This window comes from Nicotiana tomentosiformis, chromosome 2 (assembly GCF_000390325.3).
Source record: "Nicotiana tomentosiformis chromosome 2, ASM39032v3, whole genome shotgun sequence".
NCBI lineage: Eukaryota > Viridiplantae > Streptophyta > Magnoliopsida > Solanales > Solanaceae > Nicotiana > Nicotiana tomentosiformis.
The window spans coordinates 17,923,657-17,938,857 of record NC_090813.1 but is presented as its reverse complement, the minus strand read 5'-3'; the positions used below and the strand labels follow the sequence as shown (position 1 = coordinate 17,938,857).

Genomic DNA, 15,201 nt, shown 5'->3' with positions numbered 1-15,201 from the left:
TTGCTAGTCGTTTTTATGGGATTATTTGTATATGAGTAAAAAATAAAAGTTAGTTTATTTTACTTTATTTCGGATTTTCCTGAACTACGTAATGATCTGATTCATGCGGCGACATGATACGTAGGCAACCCACAAAAGGTTCGATCAAAATATTTTTTCAATGATTCTAAGATGATGGATCAAAATGAGGCGTGAGTAATAAAAAAATAAATAAATAAAAAAAAAAAAAAAAAAAAAAAAAAAAAAAAGCGTCAATAAGAAGCTACCTCATAAGCCGGAATGAAACATGAAGCCTCCAAAAGCATGTTAGAAATATTGACAATGATAGGAGCATGGCACATTATGTGATTCATATCTATAAAATGCTTAACCCTAACACGTTTGCGGTCTCTTATCTAGTAAGCTTAGGGTGGTTGGTTTGTGGTGAAACTGGCAACACACCATTACTTCACTAGATCTAAGGGAGCGGTAGTAATGGCCAACGATGATGAGATCGAGTTGATCAGTGACGATCCACAAGGTCAATCAGTTGAACAAGAGTCAGAGGAAATAAGAAAATTGAGACAACAATTGTCTGATGTGTATCAAGCTTGGGTGTCTGGTCAGCCTCCACCCCGTGGTCCCTCAGAGGGAACTTCCACCGTACCCCTGGTCACTCAACCACCGCCTCATGCAACGAGCGACCACATCCTACCACCAGGGTATGTGCCAAACTACAGCCTCCACGTTGCTCCCGGTACCTCTAATGTGCGACCTCCAGTCGCACCGGTCAGGAACACTCCTCTAGTCGTGTCTGGCGCACCGGCATACACAATCCCGCCTCCACATCCTGTGACGAGGCCAATCAACGAGCCACCATCTCACGCTTATGATGGCCAATACTACTCTCCAAACATGGCTTTCGGGGTTTCGGCTCCATATAATCAGACTCCTCAGTACGAGTCACCAGTGGAAAATGAAAAGCCTGCCAAGACGGTTGAGTCGGATGAGATGGCCAGGAAAATGAAAAGTCTTGAACAGAACATAAAGAACATGCAAGGACTAGGGGGTCACAAAAGTGTTTCGTTCAGTGATTTATGCATGTTCCCTCACATCCATTTGCCACCAGGGTTCAAGACCCCAAAATTCGAGAAATATGATGGGCACGGCGACCCTATTGCCCATTTGAAAAGGTACTGCAACCAACTGAGGGGTGCAGGTGGAAAAGAAGAATTGCTGATGGCTTATTTTGGAGAAAGTCTTATGGGAGTAGCTTCTGAATGGTTCATTGACCAAGATATCTCTCACTGGCATGTCTGGGATGACATGGCCCAAGCCTTCGTCAAACAATTTCAATACAACATAGATATTGCACCGGATCGCAATTCCCTGTCCAATATGAAGAAAAAGCCGACTGAAAGCTTTAGGGAGTACGCAATCAAGTGGAGGGAGCAAGCAGCTAGAGTTAAGCCACCCATGGATAACCACGAGTTGATTACTGTTTTTCTGGAGGCCCAAGAGCCTGATTACTTTCAGAACATGATGTCCGCAATGGGTAGACCTTTTGCAGAAGCGATCAAAATAGGAGAAATGGTCGAAAATGGCCTCAAGACTGGCAGAATTGTAAGTCAAGCTGCTCTCAAAGCCACCACCCAGGCTATCCAAAATGGGTCGGGAAGTTTGGCAAATAGAAAGAAAAGAGATGAAGGGTCCATGATGACTTCGGGATCCAGGGAAGTTCAAAGAGGGGCATCGCACCCTTATGTGCAAGCTCAGCAGGGGCACTCCATCTACCCTCAACATTACTATCCCCCGCCAATTCCTCAGTACTCTTTGGGACCGCCACAATACACAGTGTTTAATGCTCAATCATATGCTCGTCCTCCTAATCAACAGGTACGGGCACCAGCTCCAAGATTACCCCGACCTCAGCAGCAAAATTTTCGGGCACCCTACAACGCTCGTCCTAGGCAGGATTATGGTCGAGAGCAGAGGCCAGTGGAAAAATTTACTCCATTGGCGGAATCATACTCTAGTCTGTTCCAAAAGTTGAAGCAGATAGGAGTGATTGGACCCATCGCTCCCCACCATGTGCATCCCGATTCACATGGATTTCAAGCAAACGCTAGATGTGAATATCATTCAGGTGCTCCGGGGCATAGCACTGATGATTGTTGGACCTTGAAAAGAGCCGTAGAAAGACTCATTGTTGAAAAATTGATTGTAGTCACGAATGGTGAGGACCCTCCTAATGTGACCAATAACCCGTTACCAGTACACAATGATGTTCATTTTGTGGGAATGATTGGCCGAGATCATGAATACAAGCCGGTTGGTCGAGCAGAAATGACAGTGGTAACAATTCAAGAGGGAACCAAACTGGAAGTAAATCCAAGCCTAGATGCACCGTTGATTGTGAAAGGTGCTCAGGGCTCAGAAGGGGCAATTTTATATGTTCCAAAAATCTCGAGGTTGGAGGTTCGCTCCAATGCTCAAAGCCCAAAGTTATACGTCCTTGGAGGTCACCCCATCACAAAGGAGAATCAGGGCGGTACGACGAGTATAATAGAGCCAATCATAATCAAGCCTGCCACACAACCCCGTATAACAAATACGAAAACCATCCCTTGGAACTACAACAAAACTGTAGTAACCTACAAAGGTAAGGAAATCATAGAAGAAGTGGGGGAAATTGGAGGTTTGACTCGATCAGGAAGGTGTTACTCTCCAGAAGAGTTGAGGAAGGCTAAGCAAATCAGAGAAGGCCAAATGCCAATAAAGAAACCGGTCACTGAAGAAGAGGCGGAGGAGTTTTTGAAAAAGATGAAAGTTCACGATTACTCAATCATTGACCAGCTGAGAAAGACTCCTGCCCAAATCTCTCTGTTATCTCTGCTTATACACTCAGGAGAGCATGCCCGTGTACTAATCAAAATCCTGAACGAGGCACATGTCTCAGAAAATACCACTGTGAATCAATTAGAGAAGATGGCCAATAGATTTTTTGAGGTGAACAGAATTTCCTTTACTGATGATGAACTTCCTGAGGAGGGAGCCGGTCACAATAGGGCTTTGCACTTGACTGTCAAATGCGAGGGGCATTATGTGAAGCGAGTCATGGTTGATGGAGGCTCGAGTGTAGATGTATGCCCCCTTTCTACCTTGAAAAGAATGAAGATCAATACAGACAGGATCCGACCCAGCAATGTTCTCATCCGGGCTTTTGATGGCTCAGCGAGGGATACCATTGGGGAGATCGACCTGACCATGACGATTGGGCCTGTTGATTTTGAAATTGTCTTCCAAGTATTGGACATGAAAACTTCTTATAACTTGCTTCTTGGAAGGCCATGGATCCATACAGCCCGAGCTGTGCCATCCACTTTGCATCAGATGCTCAAATTCGAGCACAACATGCAAGAAATTATTGTTCACGGAGAAGACGAGTCATCCATTTATAAAGACCCGTTAATCCCATGTATTGAGGCCAAGGAAGGATGTGAGTCCATTGTCTATCAGGCTTTCGAAGTGGTTGTTGTGGACCATGTTGAGGAAGGAAAACCCATTCTACATCCGCGTCTCTCTGCCACATCTGTAATGGTGGCTGCACTTATGATGAGACAAGGTTATGAGCCAGGAAAAGGTTTGGGGGCATCATTGCAAGGAATTTCAGAACCCATTTCTCCGTTCAGTAACAGGGGTACTTTTGGTTTAGGCTTCAGGCCAACACAAGCAGACAAAGACAAAGCCAAGCACTGCAAGAAGCAAGGGTGGGTCTTGCAGCAACCTATCCCTCACATTTTCCACACTTTTGTCAAGCCACGATTCAAATATGGTGAAAATTCCGAGGCGCATGCAAACATTGATGAAATTTGCCAAGACCTCAGGCAGATGTTTTTTGAAGTGAACATGATCCATGCGGGAGAAGGCACTAGTCGTGCCGATATGCAACTAATTGGCCCAGAAACCATGCTCAATAACTGGGAAGCAACTCCTCTCCCCATAAGGAAGGAGTTTTGGTAGTTGACTTTTGCAGCTTCTTTCTTTTGTACTTTGGGTTACTTCCAGGGTTGTAATCCGAATATCTTAGTATGATTGTTTTATTTTGATGTTAACCCTCCTATCCTTTCGAATTCAATGAAATGCAGTTCAGTTTCGTGTTAAATTTTGTATATTTTCCTTTTCCTAATTCCTGCCATTTTTATTTCCATTTCAGTGTTGTTAATGCCGGCTTTAATAACATGACATGCATGCGGAATTCACGCCCAGATCTCAAAAGGCTGTCTAAATTCGAAATAATGCATCAAGAGGTCGAATATGATGAAGATAAGGTCTTTGATGAAATAAAAAGAGAGTTGGAACAATTTGAAAACAAGCCTAGGCCCAACCTCAATGAAACTGAGCCAATCAATATCGGAGGTCATGAAGAAGTTAGAGAAACAAAGATAAGCATTCACACTGAACAAAAAACCAAAGATGCCTTGATTCAACTTTTATTTGAGTATAGAGATGTGTTTGCCTGGTCTTATGATGATATGCCTGGTTTAAGCGTCGATTTAGTGGTTCATAAACTTCCCACGTATCCTGATTTTCCACCAGTCCAACAGAAGCAGCGAAAATTTAAAACGGACATGAGTGATAAAATCAAAGAGGAAATAATGAAGCAGTTGAGCGCCAATGTTGTCAGAGCTGTACGATACACCACCTGGGTGGCAAATGTTGTGCCCGTGCCAAAGAAAGATGGAAAAACTAGAGTCTGTGTTGACTACAGAGACCTGAACAAAGCAAGCCCGAAGGATAATTTTCCTTTGCCGAACATCCATATTCTTGTAGATAATTGCGCAAAGCATGAGATACAGTCGTTCGTGGATTGCTATGCTGGGTACCACCAGATTCTAATGGATGAGGGTGATGCAGAAAAGACCGCTTTCACCACTCCATGGGGTACCTATTGTTACAGGGTCATGCCATTCGGTTTAAAGAATGCAGGGGCAACTTACATGAGGGCCATGACCACCATTTTTCACGACATGATGCACAAAGAGATTGAAGTATATGTCGATGATGTCATCATAAAATCAAAGACACAGGCTGACCACGTGAATGATTTGGAAAAGTTCTTCAAACGGCTTCGAAGGTATGACCTTAAGCTCAATCCAGCCAAATGTGCGTTTGGGGTTCCATCTGGGAAACTCCTCGGTTTTATAGTCAGTCGGAGAGGCATCGAATTGGATCCATCTAAGATAAAGTCCATTCGAGATCTGCCACCCCCGAAGAACAAAAAGGAGGTCATGAGTTTGCTCGGAAGGTTGAACTACATCAGTAGGTTCATCGCTCAGCTCACAACCACGTGCGAGCCCATCTTTAAGTTGCTGAAAAAGAATGCTGCAATCAAGTGGACAGACGATTGCCAAAATGCTTTTGACAGGATCAAAGATTATCTATCAAAACCCCCTGTACTGGTCCCACCTGAACCTGGTAGACCTTTGTTTTTATATCTATCGGTGATGGATAATTCTTTTGGATGCGTTCTGGGGCAACATGATGCGACATGCAAAAAGGAACAAGCAATATATTATTTGAGCAAGAAGTTCACAAATTATGAGGTTAAGTATACCCTTTTAGAAAGGACATGTTGTGCTTTGACTTGGGTCGCTCAGAAGTTGAGACATTATCTCTTGGCCTATACTACTTACCTCATATCCAGAATGGATCCTCTGAAGTATATTTTCCAAAAGCCAATGCCCACCGGCAGGCTCGCAAAATGGCAAATCCTACTTACAGAGTTCGACATCGTCTATGTCACTCGCACTGCAATGAAAGCACAGGCTTTGGCCGATCATTTGGCAGAGAATCCAGTTGATGATGAGTACAAGCCACTTACCACATACTTCCCAGACGAAGAGGTCAACTCAATAGAGGAAGTAGTTCCAGACGATAACCCTCTATGGAAAATGTATTTTGATGGAGCTGTCAATATCAAAGGAGTTGGGATCGGGGCAATCCTCATCTCACCTATTGGACAGTATTACCCTGCAACAGCCCGACTTCAGTTCTTCTGTACCAATAATACGGCAGAATACGAAGCATGTATCATGGGTTTGAAAATGGCCCTCGATCTGGATGTGCACGAACTATTGGTTATGGGAGATTCTGACTTGCTTATCCGGCAAGCCCAAGGTGAATGGGAGACTCGAGACATCAAGCTTATTCCATACAGACAATGTGTACAAGATTTGAGCAAAAGATTCAAATCCATCGAGTTCAGGTACATTCCCAGGTTTCACAACGAGCTAGCAGATGCTTTGGCTACTTTAGCCTCGATGCTCCCTTATCCGGGAAACACCCATATCGATCCACTAGAAATCCAAATTCGGAATCAACACGGTTACTGCAATACAATTGAGACAGAACCAGATGGTGAACCATGGTATCATGACATAAAACGATTCCTGAAAATGAGAGAATACCCAGAGCACGCTAAGGGAGATCAAAAAAGAACTATAAGGAGGCTCGCCAACGGTTTCTTCCTGAGTGGGGAAATTTTGTACAAAAGGACCCCAGATTTGAACTTGTTGAGATGTGTAGATACAACAGAAGCTAAGCGGATCATGAGTGAAGTACATTCGGGGGTATGCGGACCTCACATGAATGGATATGTTTTGGCGAAGAAGATTCTGCGGGCAGGGTATTATTGGCTTACAATGGAGCGAGATTGCTTCAGTTTTGTTCGCAAGTGTCACCAATGCCAGATTCATGGTGACCTGATCCACTCGCCACCTTCAGAGTTGCATCCCATGTCCTCTCCTTGGCCTTTCGTTGCTTGGGGAATGGATGTTATTGGGCCAATTGAGCCAAAGGCTTCAAATGGGCATAGATTCATTTTGGTTGCAATTGATTACTTCACCAAGTGGGTGGAAGCCGTCACTTTCAAAGCAGTCACCAAGAAAACAGTGTTAGACTTTGTTCATTCCAACATCATCTGCCGCTTTGGTATCCCAAATACCATTATCACTGACAATGCAGCCAATCTCAATAGTCATTTGATGAAGGAAGTATGCGAGCAATTTAAAATTATGCATCGCCATTCTACCCCTTACCGGCCAAAAGCCAATGGAGCCGTTGAAGCAGCGAACAAGAACATCAAGAAGATTCTTAGGAAAATGGTCCAAGGCTCGAGACAATGGCATGAAAAGTTGCCTTTTGCTCTCCTGGGATACCGCACGACTGCTCGCACATCGGTCGGTGCAACTCCTTATCTGTTGGTATATGGGACAGAAGCTGTAATACCGGCTGAAGTCGAAATTCCCTCTCTTCGGATCATTGTGGAGTCGGAGATTGAAGATGCAGAATGGGTAAAGACCCGTTTAGAACAACTAATGTTGATTGATGAGAAACGGCTAGCAGCAGTGTGCTTTGGCCAGTTATACCAGCAAAGAATGGCACGCGCTTACAACAAGAAAGTGCGTCCAAGGTACTTTGAGGTAGGCCAACTCGTCCTGAAACGCGTTCTTCCACACCAAGTAGAAGCTAAAGGAAAGTTCGCCCCAAACTGGAAAGGACCGTACATCATCAAGAAAGTGTTACCAAAAGGGGCCTTGCACTTGGTAGATGAAGAAGGACGGCTACCAGATATGACTATTAATGCAGATGCAGTCAAAAGATATTATGTATGATATATACCCACTGTGGAACTTTCGTGCATGATTTTCTTAGATCGAGATGACGAAGGCTACCATTGCTCGCTATTCCAAGAAAGTGTCACCCTTTTGTTACCCCTTTCAAGTTGTATTTTTCTTCTTCCTTTGTTTTCCACTTTTTGGAACATGTGTACTTAAAAAAAAAAAAAAAAAGAAGAGCAAATTTTCTGAGTTATTGAACTACGTCCGACCTGATTCCGAAAGGATACGTAGGCAGCCTTACCCCGGGTTCGGTCCCATTGCAACAAAAATCCATATTCCTAATATTCCAAAACTGGGGCAGAAGTTTGTTTTATCTTACAGTTTTTCCTGTAGAAACAGTTCCAAAGGTCGTAATTCAGTTCAAGGTTCCTTTCGCCTTTTCCTGTCAAGAACTTCTGATCGATCTTTGAGAATACTTGAAGTCCCCATGCCAGGGGCATCAGCCAACCTTCCGTGGGTCGTATTTTAGTATAAAAAAAAAAGAAAAAAAAGAAAAAAGAAGAAGAAATGAGAGAGTCTTATCGGTGAAAACCCGTATGGGCACTATAAGGCGCCAGTGATTAGAGAAATGAGAGAGGTCAGTTAGTGAAAACCCGCAAAGGGCGCTACTAACCGAATGAGGGTCTTCCATGCGCAGACATGAGTACAACTAAGACAGTTTCAAGATGAACATTTGCGACGTATTTTGAGAATTAGACAGCTCAGACAGATCAGGCGTCCAATCCAAAATGCATGTCATGATTCATTGAAGTCGGCACATATCTCCAGATAAGTCTCCTTATTTCTCTCCCCGAAAGGGACACCTTTTATTTAGACACAATTCCTTTTTTCATTTTCCAATTGCTCTTCTATTCTTTTCCACAATTTTTCTTAGATTCTCTTTCGGTCTAATCTTGCATCAAGAGCAAAGCAAAGATGGCTGCGAAACTGGCTATAACTTTCCCGTAATACCAAGCATAAATTTGGAGCATATACGGCATTGACGAAGGCAGGAATCCATATGTGATCTCTTTTTGATAAGGCAGACAAAGTGTCTCAAAGAAACTGAAAAGGTCTCTTGAGCAAGACTTGCTTCATGGAAAAGTTGATAAGCACTACAGAAAAACATTGGTTTTAGGTGAAAGACCACTAAGTTTGATTTTAAAGGAAACAGCCAGGGGCACCGTCAGAAAGACAATGTCTCCAGAAAGCGATACAGAGTATTCGGGAACCTCGGTATCACACTGACAAAATCAGTTCTTCGACAGCAGAGGGGTGAATTCGAACTACTAAGGGCATCAAGGCCACAAACCGACCACCACTCTAAAAACTCACAAATTTTTCTTTGTTTGAAGCAGGATCAAAGCGGTGCAAAATGGCGATTTTCAACGGGCGAATGTCACCAAAGGTAGGTTTCGTTAAAATCTCCACTTTCCTTTATTTGCAGCATGCATCACTACTGTTCATACCTCCCATTTTTGTAGCTTAACCCAGGTAGAACCATTTCGCCTAGGGGGATCCAGCTCATAGTTCCGGGTAGAAGTACTCTTCGCTCAGGTTGCTTTTCGTAGCTTAACCCAGGTAGAGCATTTTCACCTAGGGGGATCCAGCTCATAGTTCCGGGTAGAAGTACTCTTCGCTCAAGATGTTTTTCGTAGCTTAACCCAGGTAGAACCTTTTCGCCTAGGGGGATACAGCTCATAGTTCCGAGTAGAAATAATTTTCGCTCAGGATTTATTTTTCCGTAGCTTAACTCGGGTAGAACCATTTCGCCTAGGGGGATTCAGCTATTAGTTCCGGGTAGAAGTACTCTTCGCTCAGGTTTGCTTTTCGTAGCTTAACCCAGGTAGAGCATTTTCACCTAGGGGGATCCAGCTCATAGTTCCGGGTAGAAGTACTCTTCGCTCAGGATGTTTTTCGTAGCTTAACCCAGGTAGAACCTTTTCGCCTAGGGGGATACAGCTCATAGTTCCGAGTAGAAATAATTTTCGCTCAGGATTTATTTTTCCGTAGCTTAACTCGGGTAGAACCATTTCGCCTAGGGGGATTCAGCTATTAGTTCCGGGTAGAAGTACTCTTCGCTCAGGTTGCTTTTCGTAGCTTAACCCAGGTAGAGCATTTTTCACCTAGGGGGATCCAGCTCATAGTTCCGGGTAGAAGTACTCTTCGCTCAGGATGTTTTTCGTAGCTTAACCCAGGTAGAACCTTTTCGCCTAGGGGGATACAGCTCATAGTTCCGAGTAGAAATAATTTTCGCTCAGGATTTATTTTTCCGTAGCTTAACTCGGGTAGAACCATTTCGCCTAGGGGGATTCAGCTATTAGTTCCGGGTAGAAGTACTCTTCGCTCAGGTTGCTTTTTGTAGCTTAACCCAGGTAGAACCTTTTCGCCTAGGGGGATACAGCTCATAGTTCCGAGTAGAAATAATTTTCGCTCAGGATTTATTTTTCCGTAGCTTAACTCGGGTAGAACCATTTCGCCTAGGGGGATTCAGCTATTAGTTCCAGGTAGAGCATTTTCACCTAGGGGGATCCAGCTCATAGTTCCGGGTAGAAGTACTCTTTGCTCAGGTTGTTTTTCGTAGCTTAACCCAGGTAGAACCTTTTCGCCTAGGGGGATACAGCTCATAGTTCCGAGTAGAAATAATTTTCGCTCAGGATTTATTTTTCCGTAGCTTAACTCGGGTAGAACCATTTCGCCTAGGGGGATTCAGCTATTAGTTCCGGGTAGAAGTACTCTTCGCTCAGGTTGCTTTTCGTAGCTTAACCCAGGTAGAGCATTTTTCACCTAGGGGGATCCAGCTCATAGTTCCGGGTAGAAGTACTCTTCGCTCAGGATGTTTTTCGTAGCTTAACCCAGGTAGAACCTTTTCGCCTAGGGGGATACAGCTCATAGTTCCGAGTAGAAATAATTTTCGCTCAGGATTTATTTTTCCGTAGCTTAACTCGGGTAGAACCATTTCGCCTAGGGGGATTCAGCTATTAGTTCCGGGTAGAAGTACTCTTCGCTCAGGTTGCTTTTTGTAGCTTAACCCAGGTAGAACCTTTTCGCCTAGGGGGATACAGCTCCTAGTTCCGAGTAGAAATAATTTTCGCTCAGGATTTATTTTTCCGTAGCTTAACTCGGGTAGAACCATTTCGCCTAGGGGGATTCAGCTATTAGTTCCAGGTAGAGCATTTTCACCTAGGGGGATCCAGCTCATAGTTCCGGGTAGAAGTACTCTTTGCTCAGGTTGTTTTTCGTAGCTTAACCCAGGTAGAACCTTTTCGCCTAGGGGGATACAGCTCATAGTTCCGAGTAGAAATAATTTTCGCTCAGGATTTATTTTTCCGTAGCTTAACTCGGGTAGAACCATTTCGCCTAGGGGGATTCAGCTATTAGTTCCGGGTAGAAGTACTCTTCGCTCAGGTTGCTTTTCGTAGCTTAACCCAGGTAGAGCATTTTTCACCTAGGGGGATCCAGCTCATAGTTCCGGGTAGAAGTACTCTTCGCTCAGGATGTTTTTCGTAGCTTAACCCAGGTAGAACCTTTTCGCCTAGGGGGATACAGCTCATAGTTCCGAGTAGAAATAATTTTCGCTCAGGATTTATTTTTCCGTAGCTTAACTCGGGTAGAACCATTTCGCCTAGGGGGATTCAGCTATTAGTTCCGGGTAGAAGTACTCTTCGCTCAGGTTGCTTTTTGTAGCTTAACCCAGGTAGAACCTTTTCGCCTAGGGGGATACAGCTCATAGTTCCGAGTAGAAATAATTTTCGCTCAGGATTTATTTTTCCGTAGCTTAACTCGGGTAGAACCATTTCGCCTAGGGGGATTCAGCTATTAGTTCCAGGTAGAGCATTTTCACCTAGGGGGATCCAGCTCATAGTTCCGGGTAGAAGTACTCTTTGCTCAGGTTGTTTTACGTTGCATAACCGAGGCAGAACCATTTGGCTAGGGCGATCCAGTTCATAGTTTCAGGTAGAAGTACTTTTGGTCAAGTTGTTTTACGTAGCTTGACCTAGGTAGAACCTTTTTCACCTAGGGGGATCCATCTCATAGTTTCGAGTAGAAGTACTATTCGCTCAGGTTGCTTTTCGTAGCTTAACCTAGGTAGTTTGCCTAAGGGGATCCAGCTTATATTTCCAGGTAGAAGTACTATTTGTCCAGTTTTGTTTTTCATAGTTTAACCCAGGTAGAACTTTTTCACCAAGGGGATTCAACATTCTTTTTCTCAGTAATACATGGCACCAACCACCTGGGTTACATTTCCTTTTCAGTAATACAGGGCACCAACCCCTGATTACATTTTCTTTTTAGTAATACAGGGCGCCAACCCCTGGTTACATTTGCTTTTCAGTAATACAGGGCGCCAACCCCTGGTTACATTTCCTTCTCAGTACTACAGGGCACCAACCCCTGGTTATATTTCCTTTTCAGTAATACAGGGCGCCATCCCCTGATTACATTTCCTTACCAGTATAGGGTACACCAATCCCTTGTTGTGTTCTCCAACATATGGTATACCACTCCCTAGTTGATTTGATTTTAAAAGCAGGATACACCACTCCCTGGTATCATTGCCAATATAGGGTATCCCATTCTCTGACCACAGTTTCCTAACATAAGGTACACAAATCCTTAGTTGAGACATTCTTTTGGGACAATAAAAAAAAAAATTATCATGACCTTTTCAGGGTACACCATTCCTGTTCTTTTATTTCTTTCAATAAAGAAGTAGTTTAGAATTTTTGTTACAATAACTCACGAAATTTTCCTAGTGAAAACTGGGGCAGAAAAATTTCGTTTGTTTGTTTGTTGTGATGTCTGAGCAGGTTTTACCGCGAGGCACAGTGTTCGAGATGAACAAAAGAAAAAGTCTCAATCCAGAATAAAGAAAAGAAAAGGAAAAGAAGTGAATCAAAATGCAGAAGAAGATAGAAAGGATATGGACTACTCAAGACATGACTAAAGTTACGAGCTTCACATTTCCCGTCTTGCTCAGAAGAAGCCGTAGAAGAATGAACTAGCACCTACAGTTAGCAAGCATCAAGGTTCGGATCAGAGTCCGTATTGAACAACCAGTCAAGACTCAAGATCAAGCTCCAAAAGACTTATAGATAGGAATCTTGTAACTCATAGTTGATAGGCTTGTTTAGTTTCTTTCAATTTTGATGTAATAGCAAGACCACGGACCAGAGCCTCGACGGAACCTCACTCGACTCTCCAACTCATCATTCCATCATTATCCTTGAACTACACGCGACCTGATTCTCTTATAACCCAGGATATGTAGGCAGTCCAAACCAAAATCTAGTCACACGGCTCACTTTATCTTTGCCTGAAAACCTTTAATGTTTCCAAGCAAAGAGGGGCATGCTGTGAGCACTTAATTTTTTACCGTGTTTGAATATTTTCCGCTCCCGTCTTTCCGCGCGTGTCCCCACCATACCGGTCCCCCATGTCTTGTCCCCCCTTATTTTTGTGTCCCCCATGTCTTGTCCCCCCATTATTGTTTGTCCCCCATGCCTTGTCCCCCACGTCTAAACCCCCCATTATTCTTGTCCCCATGCTTTGTCCCCCCATTACTTTTTGTCCCCCCATGCTTGTCCCCCTCCCACATGCATAAAATCAGTCCAAATCCACCCAAAAAAGGGGGAAAAATACACTGCTTTTCTCACTCAAAATCGGATCCGAAAATAGTCCATAAACCAGCTCTGTTTCCACATCAAAACCCCAGCAAAAATCAGTTCAAAACAGAAAAAAAAAAAATAAAAATAGCCAAAAATCACTCCAAAAAATAGCTCCGAAAATACCTGAAAAACAGCCCTTTTCCAGCAAATATTCGCTGCAAAAATAGCCAAAAAAAGGTTGACGAAAATCAGTAAGAAAAAAAGCTATTTTTCCAGCCAAAGAATCCAGCACTAAACCACCCCGAAACAGCCACTATTCCTATGTCAAAAAAAAGAGGCTACCGGCGAGTTCGGGCTCCTTGTTTGAAGTCGTTGTTCGAGTCACTTGAGGTTCGAAAGCTCCAGTCCGAGGTTTTGTTGCTGTCCGTTTTCTGTGGGCGAGTTTGACAATCGGAGTCCCACTTTGCTGTATACATTTGGAGTTTTATATCAATACACATATTTGAAAAGCTTCACATAAGGTCTCCTCCCCCCCTTTAATTAATATTTTTTTTTTTTTATTTTTGCTCCTGTTGGTTTAAGTAAAAGTTCTGTCGCTTAATTGATATCTTGTATTAGCATGCCTTTGTTTGTCGTCTTAATTCGCTAATTCATATTCTAGATATTTACTTCATTATTTGCAGTTTCTGTCCATGTCACTTGCATTTGCAGTAATTCTGTTTTGAGCATGTGTCATGGAGTTAAATATTATTTTATCATTAGTTTATTTTTGTGAAAGCTTTGGAGAAGAAAGCTGTAAGAAATTTCACTAAGTCAAATGGGTCAATATGACGTGCTACGTGTGGTTTTGGGCCTAATAATTAAGCCAAGTTGTAGTCAATGAAGCGACCGTGCTAAAACCACGGGACTCGGGGAATGCCTTACACCTTCTCCCCGGTCAACGGAATTCCTTACCCGGATTTTGTTTTGCAGACCAATAATAAAAGAGTCAAATCTTTCCTTTGACTAGGGATTCAAACAAAAGGTGACTTGAAACACCCAAAAAAATCAATTTCAAGTGGCGACTCTGTAAATAAAATAATCCCTATTCAAGTTTGTCACTTTAATTGGAAAAACTCTTTAACCCACCATCCACAATCAATAATACTCATTTCATCATTTTGGGGGTAAAAAGGAGGTGTGACATAAATAATTAGAAGAATTCAACCATCAAATGAAAAATACGAGATAAATTTTTTATACAAATTATAATTTCCAAAATCGGTAGTACAAGTCATACACTCTACTAGGTTCGCTACGAGAATCCTTAAGTACAACTGTTCAGAATGGAAATCAAACAGTACAAAAACAAAATCAGTAGGTAATTCTGAGGCCTGCGAATGCGACGACAGGTTTACCTTGACTCTCCACAACTCGACCAGCCAGTTAATAATCAACAACAACCGTGTCACCTGGATCTGCACAAAAATATTCAAAAGCATAGTGTGAGTACACCACAACGGTACTCAGTAAGTTTCAAGACCAACCTCAGTGAAGTAGTGATGAGGAACAATCAAGACACCTACATGACTAAACAACCTGAACAAGTGTGAAGGTGAACTAACAGAGGAAACAATAATAATATAAAGCTAAGCAAGATAAGGAACACAAATTAATACTTGCAATGATACACTAATAACAACAATATTTAACATGAAGCAGTCAGGTAATAAGGCTGTAGAGTAAATGGAACACATTCTAAGTCAGCGAAACCAAATAAAAGAAAACCAGCAACAACTCAATAAGAATAACCGCTTTCACACCAGATTTGTTCAAGCATTTCCACGAGGTACTGAACCACATAATCACAACTCAAGGGTCCCAATTCTTGAACCCTAATCACTTGGCACCTTGTGCCCACATTTCAATCCGTGTATGTTGTCGCAAATGCGTATATGTTGTCTCTTCTGCGA

The 15,201-nt window shown here is 42.9% G+C and overlaps 1 long non-coding RNA gene across 1 annotated transcript; it reads right to left on the bottom strand.

The window, feature by feature from the left end:
• Positions 1–207: 207 nt before the first annotated feature.
• Positions 208–13,476, bottom strand: LOC138906388 (uncharacterized). Its single transcript, XR_011413714.1, has 2 exons — positions 13,375–13,476; positions 208–262 (listed from the first exon to the last, which is right to left on the bottom strand). It is a non-coding gene; the product is annotated as an uncharacterized lncRNA (long non-coding RNA).
• Between the last annotated feature and the right edge of the window lie 1,725 nt (positions 13,477–15,201).